General features: G+C 40.8%; 1 non-coding gene across 1 annotated transcript; it reads left to right on the forward strand.

The window, feature by feature from the left end:
- The first annotated feature begins 17,834 nt into the window (after positions 1-17,834).
- Positions 17,835-17,941, forward strand: LOC142174220 (small nucleolar RNA R71). The gene has a single exon (XR_012703559.1). It is a non-coding gene; the product is annotated as a small nucleolar RNA R71 (small nucleolar RNA).
- The last annotated feature ends 160 nt before the right edge of the window (positions 17,942-18,101 follow it).

The raw sequence follows: 18,101 nt of genomic DNA on the forward strand, positions 1-18,101 counted from the left end.
AACCTGTCAGATCCTATACATTTAGTATAGAAGTGCAACATGAGTACGTAAATCAATGCATACCTAGTAAGTATCTAGTCTAACCCCGGAGAAGTAGTGACAAGGGGTCGACATCAACACTTATAGTGGTCCAATAAATCAATATGATAATTCATAAACAGATATCAAGCACAATAGTAGCAGTGAGGTACAACATGTAACTAACATGATCTTTCAAAATTTCTTTTTACGATATAAATTTATCAATCTCGTATCCTATCTCTCAATAACTCGGAAAATATCAAGTTCCAATATCAAACGGATAAGGAATACCATATAAAATGCCAGGCATAAGTGGAAGGATAATCGTGAATATTCGAATTGCTAGCGATATAACGCACGATTATGCTGAGATCGTACGACCCAATCCAGAGTGGTGTGTACACTGCCGAGGGTCGACCGGCACGAACTAGAGATGCATCTCATTATACTGCTGAGACTTTCGGCCCGCTCCACAAGAAAGGAAGGAACTTATCGAATTACGAGATACATGCTTACAATACAGTATATGAGCATAAAGTTGATATACCATTTACCGTTTATCAGATATTTTTCCAACAACTCAAGGTGATAAGGTTCGGCCTAATATATATTCCTAAATCAATTTCAATTATAAATTCACTTAATTAAGCTAGCAAAAATGAGTTCAAATAATCCAAATATTACATGATAAAGTCTTAAGTCTACCCGGACATAAACATACTTTAGATACATACGGACTCTCGTCACCTCGTGCGTACGTAGCACCCACAATAAGTAGCACATAATAATTACATCACATAGGGGGTAGTTTTTTCCTCACAAGGTTAGACAAAAGACGTATCTCACTCCGAAGTTCCATAACCGGCTGCAATGCCTCTCTAACTCTTTAATTCAAAGCCAAACGATCCGAAACTAGACGTACAATGTGCAATTAAATCAAAATATACTCCAAATGCGTATAATTTAATAATTTATAATAATTTCCAACTCCGCTCGAAAAGTCAACAAAGTCAACCCTCATGCGCACGTACCAGAATTTCGAAAATTCTTAAAGATAATCATTACCCATAATATCACGAACTCAAATATATAATTTATTTCTAATTCCATGTCCAATTTCGTGGCAAAAATCTAAAAATACCAAATTTTAGGTTTTTTTCAAAATCCCACAATTTCTACAAAATTTCTTGTTTAAATCCTTGTAGAATCTATGTAATTAACTAACATTATGTGGGAATTACCTACCTTGCCGTAGATGACGAAAATATACCCTCGAACCAAATCCCGTATAAGTATCAAGTCTGCCCAGGCCCGCTCTTCTTCACATTCGCGACCACCTGATCGCATTTGTGATGCCCAGCTTCCCTTGCCCTTCGCATTCCCGCTTTGCCCCTCGCATTTGCAAAGGCCTTCTGCCTCGCAGCCACCCAACCTTCTTCGCGTTCGCGACCTTTGTGTCGCGTTCGCGTAGGTTGCCTCTGCTCTTCTCCGCATTCGCGACCTCTGTGTCGTGTTCGCGATGAGCAAATCCCAATAGCACAAAAAATTTTCTTCGCGAATGCATGAGACCCTTAGCGTTCGCGAAGAACAAAATCAGACACCAGCACCAGTAGTTGCAAAACAAGAAAATATGGTCTGAAACCACTCCAAATCACACCCGAGGCCCCCGGGACCCCATCCAATCACACCATCCAGTCCCAAAACATAACACGAACCTGCTCGAGGCCTCAAATCATACCAAACAACATCAAAACTACGAATCAACGATCGAAACCTTCCTCTCAATGTTCAAACATTCAAACTTCGACAAACGCATCTGATTCGTAGTTAAACATTCCGGAATGACACTAAACTTTACGCACGAGTCATAAATCACAATACGAACCTATTCTAAGGCTCTGAATCCTAAACAGACATCGATAACATCAAAATCAACTTCAAACCAAACTTAAGAAATTCTAAAACTTTCAAAATGCCGACTTTTCAAATTGAGCGATGAAATCCTTCCGAACTACCCGATACTCAACCCGAACATATGCCCAAGTTTGAAATCACCATACGGACCTATCGGAACCTTCAAATCCCGATTTCGAGGTCGTTTACTCAAAAGTCAAACTTTACTCAACTCTTCTAACTTAAAGCATCCGAATTGAGAATTTTCCGTCCGAATCAACTTCGAACTTCCCAAAATTCAATTCTGACCACACGTACAAGTCACAAAACATGAAGTGAATCTACTCTCGACCGCAAACCACCAAACGATGCACTAGAGCTCAAAACGACCGGTCGGGTCGTTACATTCTCCCCACTTAAACATACGTCCGTCCTTGAACGTGCCAAGAATCATCCCAGAGTTTTCCAAAATCCCTATTTAACACCTCGTGCACCTACCCGTGCCACCATGACCCATGTGAGCAAATTAGATCGAGCCAGATTGAAGATCCTTCCTATAACCTTAGCTAACAAGCCTTAGAACCAAATCCCAACATCCGGAATTCTCCACGAGACCCTATTCTAACATACGAACACCGCATCAATAACTATACACTGGACCTAAACATAATCATGCACCTATGCTGAAATCACACCTTGCACCACATAAGTCGTTTGCACATAATAACATCTTCCGACCACAATCGCTACAATTTCACAAATCTGATGCCTGTAATACACCTCATAACACATATAAGTCATGTTCCAACTCTCGCAATACTGCCACGACGAAAGAAATGTGCAGAAACGCATAACCACCTGTCAAATCAATAAATCATGGAGTCTCTCCACCTGTCAAGTATCATTACCTCATTTTGAACTGAATAACGAAATTTTCTCTTTAATATAATCTGATCGCACTGATCTCAGGTCAAATAACCTTGTCTCACCCAGTACAAGTTGCTCAGGCAATAAGCCACCTCATACACTGTCTAAAATCTCATACAGTGCCATTAAAATGCCAATAAGCTATAACTCGAATGTGACCTATAGGGAAGAACGAACTCAGGCAAACAACCATCCAGCCCGCGTAACGAATAAAACGGCCAAACCGATGTTATGGCTCCATCTTAGAGATAAGAAACAAGACACACAAAATAAGTATAAGGAACCGTACTTAATATCTCACTGTTGCGGTGTGCAACCCGATCCAAATATGACATTGTTGCGGCGTGCAACTCGATCCAAACAAGACATTGTTGTGGCGCGCAACCCGATCCAAATATGACATCATTGCAACACGCAACCCGATCGACACAACATACATGTGGCAGCATGCTACATGATCCAAACAATATACCCGTGGCGGAGTGCCACACGATCCAAACAATATACCCATGACGGCGTGCCACCTGATCCAAACCAATATACCTATGGCGGTGTGCCACCCGATCTACACATAACAATCAATAAGGAACCACCCATCACACCGAAATGCTTATACTTAGAAAATGCCCGAATGTTGACCACAAGCACTCCAGGTGTATTAATATAACCCTGGGGAGACGACTAGTGCCATGCGCTACCAAAAACTCAAGCACGACTAAGGTGCAATGCCTAATTTAGCTACGGCCTCCAAATACTTTTTCGGACACGCTCCTAAGTCCAAAATCACCATATGGAGCTATTGGAATAATTAAAACTCTTTTTCGGGGTCGTTTACACATAAATTGATATCCAGACACTATTTTAACTTAAGCTTTAAACTTTGGAACTAAGCACATGAAGATATGCAAGAGTGCATAATGGATTGGTCTTTAGGAAAACCTCTTTCGATTATTCTCCTAACTAGGTCTAATCAATGATTCAACTAGCCTCTTTCGATTACTTAGAAGAATCTATGAACTCAACCAAAAATATAATGTAAAGATATCACAAGTTATGTCTCTCTCGATTACATGAAAAAAGTGAATATAGATGCAACATTTAATTCATCTGAAAATGATTCTATACATAAAACTAGAGTTATAATCTACAAACAATCATCAATACACCAAATCCATTAAACCCTAAATGTAACTACTCCATAGATATGGAGAAATTCATCACAAATAAAATTAAAGTATAGGAAAACATAAATTCAATCCAAACTAGGGTCTTGAGTGAGGAAGGAATGATGAAATCCTTGTGCTTGTGTTCTTCCAACTCCTCCTTAGGTCCGAAGTATGTCTAAAAGTCTAGAAAATAGCGTTTTTCCATGTATTTATACCAAATAGGGTCGGCCCCAGACGAAATCACCCTTTCCTAGCCGAAATAGGACTTTCATTCTGTAAAACTTGCACAGGCGCGCCGCATGGGGCGACGCGCTATGCGGGGAATTAGTGGTTAAATCCAGAGAGATCAACAATTCACCAGGAAACAAAAATACATTGTTGCGGCGCACCACGCGCCGCAGCAGTGCAAATTTCTCAGAGTGTTGCTTTTTGCGTGATTTTTGACGTCTAGACTTGGTCCTTGACCCCTAATCATGATACCGGCTTAATCTTTTGGGCTTTTACTCATACGTCAAAGCTCCAAATAGATCGAATTAGCTCCACAAAATCTAAATAGCTCGAAATCACATCTATAAGGCATAAAATACATAATAATGCAAAACACCACTAATTAAAGCTCAACACAAGTAAAGTACAGTGAATTAGAGTGAAATAAGCGACTAAAACACCATATTATAGCCTACCATCAACACCCCACACTTAAACCATTGCTCGTCCTCGAGCAATCAAACTACACTTCATATAGGCATGACCTTTTTCAACAACTCTCATAACTCATCATACCAAGAATATTTAAAACAGGTTTGACTCAAAAGCACCACGCATTTTCCATAACCACTCACTTACTCTAACACAGATATCAACGGCATTACCTTTCCTTCACGAATCAAGTGCCATCACACAGTAATAGAGAGTAGTTCCACACACAATAAAATTTAAGAACAATTAGGAACTCAAGATAGAAAGAATTCACTCACTCTCAGAAACAACATTCACGTGCCACAACAGACGTACCATAGGTTTGCCCGTAATGTACTACTCTACTAATTGAGCTCATTCAGGCAAGGATCAAGTAGGACTTTATTTGGTTGTAATGTAGGTTGCGAGATGGGTAGGATACATTTGGATATAAGAGTGACTACACCTCCCTAAGCACTTTAATACATACACTTAATCGTTCAATACCCCACACTTATGTCAAACCATAACTCCACCTTCACATCAATACACATTAACTCCCTACTTCTTTAAGCACAAATACATAAGAGTCACCAATATCAAGGAATATTTTGCATAACAATACAACTATTTTTTCATTTCTTTTTCAATTCAAGTGGCTCTTACTTTTTCAAAGCAGTGCACCTTTCTCTTTATTTCAATAGTTCCACTCAACATCCAAACCAATACCCCACACTTCAACTTTTACAAAGTTCATGACAAATTCAAGTGCTCACGAGAGGTAAAAGGTTCAAATAGATGGTCAATTTAAAGAAATGGGTCAGGCTTGAAATGTGGTTGCCAAAGAAACATGATTAAATGTTCAACGGGGTTAACAAAGATACACAACAATTAGGCGGGTAAAAGCATGCATCTGGCTCAACAAAGAAATGCCTATATCACTTCCAAGACTGAATAAAACTACTATTTTGCTTTGCAAACACACGGGGCAAGTTCTAGGCATCAAATGCAATGCACAGAATACAAAAAAACTCACACATACATGGCACATAACTCACTCAGGATTGGACTATCAACACACTCTAGTCAAAGCAATTAAGCAAAGTTAAGATCATACAATTTAAGGTACTTATACAAGAGTAAAAAACTGAGCCTAAACGTCACAACTAAAGTACTCACTATTCTCAAGGTATAATAAAGTCATGACATATTGCCTTCAATTCAAATCACAGCACAAGGTTTCCTTCTCCTAAAATAAAAACTAATTACACCCGATTCAAACAAACCTCTTGGAAAAAAAAACAACGGTACAAAGAAACATCAAGGGAGAATTATTACACTACCTACAAACGAAAATCTTTTTGTCTTTTTTCTTTCGATTTTAATCCCTCAAGAAACCCATCGATGGTATCCATCATCGGGAAAAATCGAAAATTTTAAAACATTTCTCATTTTTTTTCTATCTATTCTAACTACAACTAACAAAAAAACTAATATACATACATACAAATGTCCCCACCCCACATTTAAGTTGTGGCATGTCCCCATGACACACAATTAAAAAGCATAAGGTAAAGAAAACTTCCCTGAATATCTAGTCGGGGTCTGAGTCAAAGTTAGGCTCCATGCACACATCCATGCGGACAACTTCTTCTCAGCCTTTTCAGGGAACACCCCACACTTATCTTTCTCGCTGACTGCAGTCTTCTCTTTCGAGCCCTTTACTTTCCACTCAACACTTGGAGCTGGTTTCCTTTTTCCACCCCCGTTTATACATCCATCTTGAAAGTCACAGTCTCCTCACCCACTCTAAGCATGAGTTTCCTCTCATGTATATATAATATCGCCCTGTCCGTCGCTAAGAATGGTCTTCCTAGGATGAGGGGTGCCTGCTTGTTTTTCTCCATATTAACAACTATAAAATCCACAGGAACTATGAACTTATCCACCCGAACTAACTGTCACGACCCAACTGGAGGGTCATGACTAGAACCCGGGCCATACTTGCCGAGCACTAACGTACATTTTATCTAACCTTCCTTATTATCTTTAAGGGCCAACAAGATCAATATAAATAGTAAACATGGATCATGAACATCCAACAATGAAAGATAATGTCATGAACATACATAACATGGGACGACAAGACTGTCAAGAAACTATATATTAGGTACGAGCTACCATGCTGCCATGAAAGACTATACAACAAAAATCAGCCGACAAGGCATTCTAAACTATACATAAGTCGACACTTGTCTATGAGCCTCTAAAGGAACATAAGTGCTGCAACATTGCCGGAACAGGGCCCCGACATACCCATAATGTCTATAACAAAAATGCATACCAAGACCACGGCAAATTCGGAGAAGGGATCTCGCCAATAACCGCTGAACTGGACAGCCTACTGTGGTGGGGGAGCTGCGTCTACCTGTCTATCAGGACCTGCAGCACGACATGCAGCGTCCACAAATAAAAAGGACGTCAGTACGAATAAAGTACTGAGTATGTGAGGCAGGAAAGCATAAGTAAGAACAGTAATGTAAACAGGGATAGAGAATATACAACCTGTGACATCTGGGTACCTCTGAGGGCTACTGACATGAAATACATGATACATACATATATATATACATAAACTTTTAAAACATACGTCTTTGTGGGCATCACCATCATCATATCGTACCCGGCCGTAATAGGCTCGGTAAAACGTACCCGGCCATCATAAGGCTCGGTAGAATCGTACCCGGCCACGTGGAGCTCGGTAAAACCCAACTGATCAGTGGTTGCACAATAGGTGCCATACCAGGCCGACTATAGTGCGGCTCGGTAGAGTCCGGTCGACTATAGCGCGGCTCGGTAGAGTAAAATAGATACATATATATATATATGATGCATGCTGGACTCATTGGAATCACATTTTGAACCTTTCGGAGTGACGTAAGGTCGGTATCCTTCGTACACGTTATTAGGATTAACTCTTCATCAAGAATCTTATAAGAATTAGGAACTACCAACAACATTGATAATATAAGAATAAGAGAAGTAACATCAATATCAATCGTTTCATAAGAAGGGCAGCAATGTAAGTACTGCTAGCTTCTAAGAGTAGAGTATCTTTGGGAGATCGTTCATTAAATTATGTACAATCAGAGTCATGCAAAAGAATGAAGGGGATAGCCTCACATACCTTGTATATACTTCCCAACATCAAGCTATGCAAATGTCATGACTCCTTAGTCTACAATAAGACAAATGACACTATCATTATCGTTTAAGCGTCGTAACTATTATGTATCGACCGCAACCTATTTTATGATGAAACGGACAGCACCTCCCCTATTTATATGACTTCCCACAAGTCAATACAATCACCAAGCAGCCCAAACAACATCATTAATAATCATATTGAGCCTCCAAAACAGTCCACCAACCAACAACATTACTACCAAGCCTTTTGATATATATTTCACAAGTTCTAGCTTCAACGACTTAGCCACAACTTGGATAATCTTAAATATATATAGAGTAAGAGGTTCCTTACCTTTAAACAGAAAGAAAAACTCCAATTTGACCTTAATTTTCCACGAAATATCCCTCCAATTCTGCCACAAGAACAAGGAAGCGAAACTAGTAATTAATTCGGGTTTTTCGGCACTAGAATTACTTTAGAAGACTTGAAATCACCTAGGGTTGATATTAAAAACTTTAAGGTGTATTTACAGAACATAAAACACTTAAAACAACCTCCCACACGAGCTGGAACAACACAAAAATCAGCAACAACAAGAAGAACAAGAAACTTACTAGCGCCACGGGATTCCCGACATTTGATTTGTGTTGTTTGCCCTTTGTTTGGGTCTTGGATCATGAGAGAACCTTGAGAGACTGTTTTTAGGGTTCTAAGTTCTGAATATACTGAAAAATAATGACTTAAAACGGGGTTTAGGTATCATATATATATCCATATGTCTTAAACCGCCTATGTGGGCCTCATAGAGAGCTGTTTGGCGCACTCTCGCGAAAACGCGAATATCTCTCTATTCCGAGATCATATCGACGAACGGTTTAATGTGTTGGAAACTAGACTCATAGATATTCAATTTTATAGGTATATCACCCCATAATTCCAAGTACAATGGGACAAAAATGTAGTAACATTTGACCTAAAGTTTAAGTAAAATTATAAACGTAAGTTGCGACAATTTTTATCGACTTTTGTTTCATAACTCGCTTGACTTCAAGACTTATGATACGGATATTATATGATTCAAATACATTGAAACATGACCTCTTGGGACAATTAATCACCTCTAGTGTTACCCGAAAATACGGGTTACAACATCCTTGATTCGTTTAACTTCAAATACTTGTTAACCACTCTTATACACCCTTGTATCGTTTAAGACCAATAGGATTAACTTCTTATTATCTCAAAGATAATCTCTTCTTCGATTTACGTCGACTAACTTACGACGTGATCTAAGGTACGCGAATGTGGGTTGTAACACCCTCTCCCCCTTAGGAACATTCGTCCTCGAATGTAAGGGTTTATGGGGTGTCTAACTCATCGTGGATTCCGACGGAGATTTCCGGCTGAGTTTCCCCTCTAAAATGGACACTAGAACTTGCAAGCAGTTAAACCCAACCTATGGCCTTACAAGACTATACAAAGCATTATGGATATGTACATTATCTGCATATCACCATTTTGTATTAAAAAAAAGAGTATTTACAAGCTATTGCTTACCTCATAGAGCCGTTTCACCTTATAATGCGTCCTTCTTTCCCCCGGCATCCTCGTTATCTTCACTCTGGAATAGGTAAGGGTATTTAGACTTCATCTCCTCTTCTGCTTCCCATGTCATTTTTTCTATATTCTTGTTCCTCCATAATACTTTGACGGAAGCTACATCCTTTGTTCTCAGCTTGCGAACTTGTCGATCTAATATAGCCACTGGCAATTCATCATATGATAGATCATTTGTAACTTGTACATCTTTGATAGGGACGACCCGAGAAGGGTCTCCAATACATTTCCTCAACATAGATACATGGAATACCGGGTGGACAAATTCCAATTCAGATGGCAATTCTAACTCGTAAGCAACCTGTCCAATTCGTCGAAGAATTTTGTACGACCCAATATACCGCAGACTCAACTTACCCTTCTTCCCAAAATGCATAACACCCCTCATCGGCGAGATCATCAGGAAAACCCAATCACCAACCTCAAATTCCAGATCACGATGCCGGACATCGGAATAAGACTTTTACCTGCTTTGTGCCGTCCTCAGTCGCTCTTGTATCACTTTTACCTTCTCAATGGCTTGGTGAATCAAATCTGGCCCATATAATTCTGTCTCACCGACTTCAAACCATCCAACTGGTGATCTATATCTCCTCCCGTACAGTGCCTCATACGGGGCCATTTTAATACTGGAATGGTAGCTATTATTGTAGGCAAATTCTATAAGTGCCAGATGGTCATCCCAATTCCCCTTGAAATCTAGAACACATGCTCGTAGCATATCTTCAAGCATCTGGATGGTATGTTCAGCCTGTCCGTCAGTCTGCGGATGGAATGCAGTGCTGAGATTTACTTGTGTGTCTAAACCCTTCTGAAAAGACCTCCAAAAGTTAGCCGTAAATTGAGCTCCTCGGTCTGATATAATAGATACCGGCACACCATGAAGCCTAACAATCTCCTTGATATACAACTTTGCATAATCTTCAGCCGTGTAAGTTGTCTTAACTGGTAGAAAATAGGCAGATTTTGTAAGTCGATCAACTATCACCCAGATGGAGTCAAACTTATGATAAGAGCGAGGTAATCCAATAATGAAGTCCATATTAATCACCTCCCATTTCCAGGTCGGAATCTCTATATTCTGAATCAATCCACTGGGTTTCTGATGCTCGATCTTTACTTGTTGACAATTAGGACACTGGGCTACAAATTCTGCAATAGACTTCTTCATGTTATCCCACCAATACTGCTCCTTAACATCATGATACATCTTTGTTGAGCCAGGATGGATAGAATATCGGGACTGATGAATCTCAATCATAATCTTCTCTCGCAACCCTGCCACACTAGGCACACATAATCGGCCCTGGTATCTCAGTGTCCCATCTCCTCCGATCTTGAAAGCTGTAATCTTACACTACTGAATTCCCTCTCTCAATCTTACTAAGGTAGGATCTTCATATTGCCGTGCTTTTACCTCGGCTACCAAAGATGATTCTGCTGTATTCTGTACAGTAACACCTCCATCATTAGAGTCCAACAATCTGATTCTCATATTGGCCAGCTGGTGAAGCTCTTTGGTCAACCCTTGTCTACCTGCCTCAATATGTATTAAGCTTCCCATTGACTTACGGCTGAGAGCGAACATTGGCTTTACCGGGATGGTACAATATCTCGACATCGTAGTCTTTCAGTAATTCAAGCCACCTACGCTGCCTCAAATTCAACTCCTTCAGCTTGAAGATGTATTGTAAACTCTTGTGATCTGTGTAGATGTCAACATGGACGCCGTATAAGTAGTGCCGCCATATCTTCAAAGCATATATTACTGCAGCCAATTCCAAATCATGAGTCGGGTAATTCTTTTCATGCTTCTTCAATTGTCTTGATGCATAAGCAATCACCTTCCCACGTTGCATCAATACACACCCCAAACCTATACCTGAGGCATCACAATATACCACATAACCTTTTGTTCCTTCTGGGAGAGTGAGCACTAGCGCGGATGTCAATCGATTCTTTAGCTCCTGAAAACTATGTTCACAAGCATCAGACCACTGGAACTTGGTAGCTTTCTGTGTTAACTTAGTCAATGGTGCTGATATAGAGGAAAACCCTTCTACAAACCGCCTATAATATCCTGCTAGCCCTAGGAAGCTGCGGACTTCTGACGGTGTTGTAGGTCTCGGCCAATTCTTCACTGCATCGATCTTCTGAGTGTCGACACTAATACCCTCATCAGATATCACATGGCCAAGGAATGCTACTGAGTTCATCCAGAATTCACATTTAGAGAGCTTAGCATATAACTTATGATCCTGAAGGGTCTGTAATACTATCCGCAAGTGGCCCGCATGTTCCGCCTCCGAACGAGAATACACCAAAATGTCATCAATGAATACGATCACAAACACATCAAGATAGGGCCTGAATATACTATTCATGAGATCCATAAAAGCTGCTGGGGCATTTGTTAGCCCGAACGACATCATCAAGAACTCAAAATGCCCATATCTTGTCCGGAAGGCCGTCTTTGGAATATCCTTCTCCTTAACCCTCACCTGATGATACCCTGAACGCAAGTCAATCTTGGAGAAATACTTGGCACCCTAGAGTTGGTCAAACAGGTCATCAATTCTTGGAAGTGGATACTTGTTCTTTATTGTAAACTTATTCAACTGTCGATAATCGATACACATCCTTAACGACCCATCTTTCTTCCGCACGAACAAGACTGGCGCACCCCAAGGTGAAGTGCTAGGCCTAATGAAACCCTTATCCAGCAAGTCCTTCACCTGCGCCTTCAACTCTCGCAACTCTGTCGGGGCCATCCTGTATGGAGGGATAGAGATCGGTTGAGTGTCAGGCAATGCATCAATGCTAAACTCAATCTCCCTTTTAGGAGGAAGGCCTGGGAGTTCATCTGGGAAAACATCTGGAAATTCATTGACCACATGGATTAATTGTAGAGTAGGCGGCTTCGCCTCTGCATCCCTAACGCGAACAAGATGATAAATGTAACCTTTTGAGATCATCTTCCTTGCCTTAAGATAGGAAATAAACCTACCTTTCGGCGTAACAATGTTCCCCTTCCATTCAATGGCGGGTTCACCAGGAAACTGAAAACTAACCATCTTCGTACGACAGTCAACATTTGCATAGCATGAGGCCAACCAGTCCATTCCCATTATCACATCGAAATCAACCATTTCTAACTCAAATAAATTTGCCGAGGTTTGACGACTACAAATCATCATAGTGCAACCTTTATATACCCTTCTAGCAATCACAGAATCTCCTATCGGAGTGGATACCGCAAGTGGTTTACTTATCAATTCAGGTTCAATGCCAAACTTATTAGCCACAAAGGGTGTAACATATGATAAGGTAGATCCTGGATCAATTAGCGCATATACATCATAAGAAAACACAGACAATATACCTGTAACAACATCCGGAGATGACTCGAGATCTTGTCGACCTACTAGAGCATAGGTTCGATTTTGAGCACCACTCAAACTCGGCACTGAACCTCTACCTCTACCACGACCTGTCGACTGTTGAAAACCTTGTGCTGGAGGTCGAACTGATGAGGAAGAACCAGACACAGATCCAGTCGGCTGAGCCATACCACCACCTCCTCTGTTAGGACAATCCCGCATCATATGGCCAGGTTGTCCGCAAGAATAGCACGCATCGGAACCTCGACGGCACAGTCCAAAGTGGGCCTTGCCGCACTGATCACAACGAGGTGTTGGGGGTCTCGTCTGACTAGTATCTCTATGAAATTGTGAGCCCGATGCCCTCGAACTCTGACCTGAACCAGAATAGGTAAATCGATCATACCGAGGCCTCTGAAACTGTGGAGGAGCACTAGCTACAGGTGGCGCCGAACTCCTCGAAGATTGGGGCCTGATACTGCCTCTGAACTCATCAGAATACCCTGCAAATCTCGCCCTCTTATGCTGGCCCCTATCCTGCTCCCTATCTGCCCTTTGCTGGCGCTTACGATCCTCTAGGGTCTGGGCATAAGCCTAAATACGGGAAATATCTATGCCCTCTACCAAGGAGGCTGTTGTGCACTCATTTATCAGATGTGGTCCCAACCCGTTCACGAACAGATGCACCCTATCACTCATCTCGGCCACCATTTGGGAGCATACCTTGCTAAAGAATCAAACTGTATACTATACTCTCGTACACTCATATTACCCTGTCGAAGGTTCAAGAACTTATCAGCTCTAGCTCGTCGTATCTCAACTGGCAAGTAGTGACGAAGAAAGGCCTCAGAAAATTCCTTCCACACGGCTGGAGGAGCGTTCAGACCCCTAGATCTCTCCCAACTATCATACCAGAAAATCGCTAAATCCCGTAACCGATAAGAAGCCAACTCTACTGCCTCCGTATCACTAGCATGCATAACTCGCAATGTACGATGAACCTGATCAATAAATGTTTGTGGGTCCTCCTTGGGGTCTGATCCGGTAAACACTGGAGGGTCTAGATTAATAAAATCACGAACTCTCGCACTAAGTGGTTTATCAGCAACACCGGTATTCTGCCTCTGAGCCTGAGCAGCTACCAAGCTAGTCAACAATTGCACCGCACTGCGCATATCGTGGTCTGTAGTGCCAGAAGGAGGAACTGGATGTATTGGGTGCCTCCTAATATCCTTTGGAGGAGACGGAGAGGTATGAGACGGCATCTCACTCTGAGCCTCACTTTGGCCTGCTCTGGCTGGAGGCACCTGAATGTTACCCTCTCCCACAGCTGTATCAAGCCGTTTACTAATCGCTTGCTTCCTAGTCGAAGGCATCGCTGAAAGAAAACAAGGTGATTATTAGATATGAACACTTATGACTCAACTCTATGCACGATCTAGATTTAGGAAGAAGGTAACAACCCTAGATGTCATGTAGCCTCCTGATTATAAATGTGGCGCGCTACACATCCATAATCAAAACTCTACTAGACACGGCTCATAGACAACCCCTAGGACAGACTTGCTCTGATACCAAGTTTGTCACGACCCAACTGGAGGGTCATGACTAGCACCCGGGCCATACTTGCCGAGCACCAATGTACATTTTATCTAACCTTCCTTATTATCTTTAAGGGCCGACAAGATCAATATAAATAGTAGACATGGATCATGAACATCCAACAATGAAATATAATGTCATGAACATACATAACATGGGACGACAAGACTGTCAAGAAACTATATATAAGGTACGAGCTACCATTCTGCCATGAAAGACTATACAACAAAAATCAGTCGACAAGGCATTCTAAACCATACATAAGTCGACACCTGTCTATGAGCCTCTAAAGGAACATAAGTGCTACAACATTGCCGGAACAGGGCCCCGACATACCCATAATGTCTATAACAAAAATGCATACCAAGACCACGGCAAATCCGGAGAAGGGTTCTCGGCAATAACTGCTGAACTGGACAGCCTACTGTGGTGGGGGAGCTACGTCTACCTGTCTATCAGGACCTGCAGCATGACATACAGCGTCCACAAATAAAAAGGACGTCAGTACGAATAAAGTACTGAGTATGTGAGGCAGGAAAGCATAAGTAAGAACAGTAATGTAAACAGGGATAGAGAATATACAACCTGTGACATCTGGGTACCTCTGAGGGCTACTGACATGAAATACATGATACATACATATATATACATAAACTTTTAAAACATACGTCTTTGTGGGCATCACCATCATCATATCGTACCCGGCCGTAATAGGCTCGGTAAAACGTACCCGGCCATCATAGGGCTCGGTAGAATCATACCCGGCCACGTGGAGCTCGGTAAAACCCAACTGATCAGTGGTTGCACAATAGGTTCCATACCCGGACGACTATAGCGCGGCTCGGTAGAGTAAAATAGATACATATATATGATGCATGCTGGACTCATTGGAATCACATTTTAAACCTTTCGGAGTGACGTAAGGTCGGTATCCTTCGTACACGTTATTAGGATTAACTCTTCATCAAGAATCTTATAAGAATCAGGAACTACCAACAACATTGATAATATAAGAATAAGAGAAGTAACATCAATATCAATCGTTTCATAAGAAGGGCAGCAATGTAAGTACTGCTAGCTTCTAAGAGTAGAGTATCTTTGGGAGCTCGTTCATTAAATTATGTACAATCGGAGTCATGCAAAAGAATGAAGGGGATAGCCTCACGTACCTTGTATATACTGCCCAACCTCAAGCTATGCAAATGTCATGACTCCTTAGTCTACAATAAGACAAATGACACTATCATTATCGTTTAAGCGTCGTAACTATTATGTATCGACCGCAACCTATTTTACGATGAAACGGACAGCACCTCCCCTATTTATATGACTTCCCACAAGTCAATACAATCACCAAACAGCCCAAACAACATCATTAATAATCATATTGAGCCTCCAAAATAGTCCACCAACCAACAACATTACTACCAAGCCTTTCAATATATATTTCACAAGTTCTAGCTTCAACGACTTAGCTGCAACTTGGATAATCTTAAATATATATAGAGTAAGAGGTTCCTTACCTTTAAAAAGAAATAAAAACTCCAACGGTTTAATGTGTTGGAAACTAGACTCATAGATATTCAATTTTATAGGTATATCACCCCATAATTCTAAGTACATTGGGATAAAAATGTATTAACATTTGACCTAAAGTTTAAGTAAAATTATAAACGTAAGTTGCGACAACTTTTATCGACTTTTGTTTCATAACTCGCTTGACTTCAAGACTTATGATACGGATATTATATGATTCAAATACATTAAAACATGACCTCTTGGGATAATTAATCACCTCTAGTGTTACCCGAAAATACGGGTTACAACATCCTTGATTCGTTTAACTTCAAATACTTGTTAACCACTCTTATACACCCTTGTATCGTTTAAGACCAATAGGATTAACTTCTTATCATCTCAAAGATAATCTCTTCTTCAATTTACGTTGACTAACTTACGACGTGATCTAAGGTACACGAATGTGGGTTGTAACACTAACACATCTTCCACTATCCCCTCGGGTATTAAAGTCGTTTGGTCTGCCAGCTACAATGATATTGGTGCAGACCTTATCTCTCCAATCTCTTTTTCCAGTTTCCTGTAAATAGATAGAGGCAGTAAATTAATTGAGGCACCAGAATCACATAAAGACTTATCAAAATTAATAGTTCCTAAAGAGCAAGGTATAGTAAAACTCCCTGCATCTCCACACTTTTGTGGGAGTTTATTTTGCAATATCATGTTGCAATGCTCTGTGAGCTTGACCACAGAGGTCTCCTCTATTTTCCTCTTCTTCGTAAGGATCTATTTTAAGAATTTAACATAAGAAGGCATTTGTGAGAGCACTTCTGTGAATGGTAAGTTTACATGAACCTGTTTCAGCACATCCAGAAATCTCCCAAACTGCTTGTCCGGCTTTTCTCTACATAGCTTTTGAGGGAAAGGTAGCGTAGGCCTATGCTTGCTCTCCTCATGTTCCTCCCTTCTCGATTTGTTTTCCTTCTTTTTCTCAGCTTTCATTGGGCCTTTCTTCTTCTTGTCATCATCACATTTCAGCTGCTCCCCACTTTCTTTTTCAAGTATCACATCTTTTTGGATCGAGGTGGGGACTTTCAGCACTTGTCCACTTCTCAAGGTTACAACATTCACTGTTTCTTTAGGATTTCTTTCAGTATCAGCAGGGAGAGCACATGGAACGCTCTAAAATAATATTGTTTCAATTTGTCCCACCTATTTCTCTAAATTTTGAATTGCTGCCCTTTGTACTTCAAATCTTTCATCAGATTTTCACAATGAAGGCCTTTATGAAATCTTCTAGACTAGGTTGATTGGGCTGTTAAAGCTAAAACTGCTGCCATGGCTGATTCATAAAACCAGGAGCTCATTATCCCTGAAATCTGGGGTTGTTTTATTGCCATGCATTTGCTACCCCCAAGTGAACTCCATGAAAAACTGGGGTGCTTCTGACCCATTACATTAAAATTATAATTTCCCACAGCATTCACTTCCTTAGTTGAGGCTTGACAATCATGAGTAGGGTATCCTCTTCTACATATATCACAGGCTACATGAGGCTCACTTTGTATCGTGGCTAAGGTTAACTTCTGGATTTCATTAGCCATAGTATCAAGTTATGCCTGCACAGATGTATTAGCATCAACTTGGTGAACACCAGTTGATCTTCTTCTTTCAGCACTCCCCGAGGGCCACTGATTAGCATATTCAGATAACTCATCAAGAATTGTAACTATCTCCTCTGGAGTCTTCTTCATCAAAGGGCCTCCAACTGCATTTCTCAATATTCTAAGCGAGTCCGGTGTCAATCCATCCCAAAAGTCCTGGAGTTGCATCCAGAGTTCAATTCCACTGTGTTGACACTTTCTAACAATCTCCTTAAACCTCTCCCATGCTTCAAAAACAGTTTCAGTCTCTTTCTAATAAAAGTTATGGATTTCTCTTCTAAGCTTGCCCATTTTAGATGAGGAAAAATATTTATCAAGAAATTTCCTGGTCATCTCCTCCCATGTTCTGATCGATCCCGTGGGCAAGCTTCGAAGCCACTTCTTTGTATCATCTTTAAGTGAAAATGGGAATGCCCTTAAGTACACTGCATCTTGTGACACCCCA

This window comes from Nicotiana tabacum, chromosome 2, assembly GCF_000715075.1.
Source record: "Nicotiana tabacum cultivar K326 chromosome 2, ASM71507v2, whole genome shotgun sequence".
Taxonomy (NCBI): Eukaryota; Viridiplantae; Streptophyta; class Magnoliopsida; order Solanales; family Solanaceae; genus Nicotiana; species Nicotiana tabacum.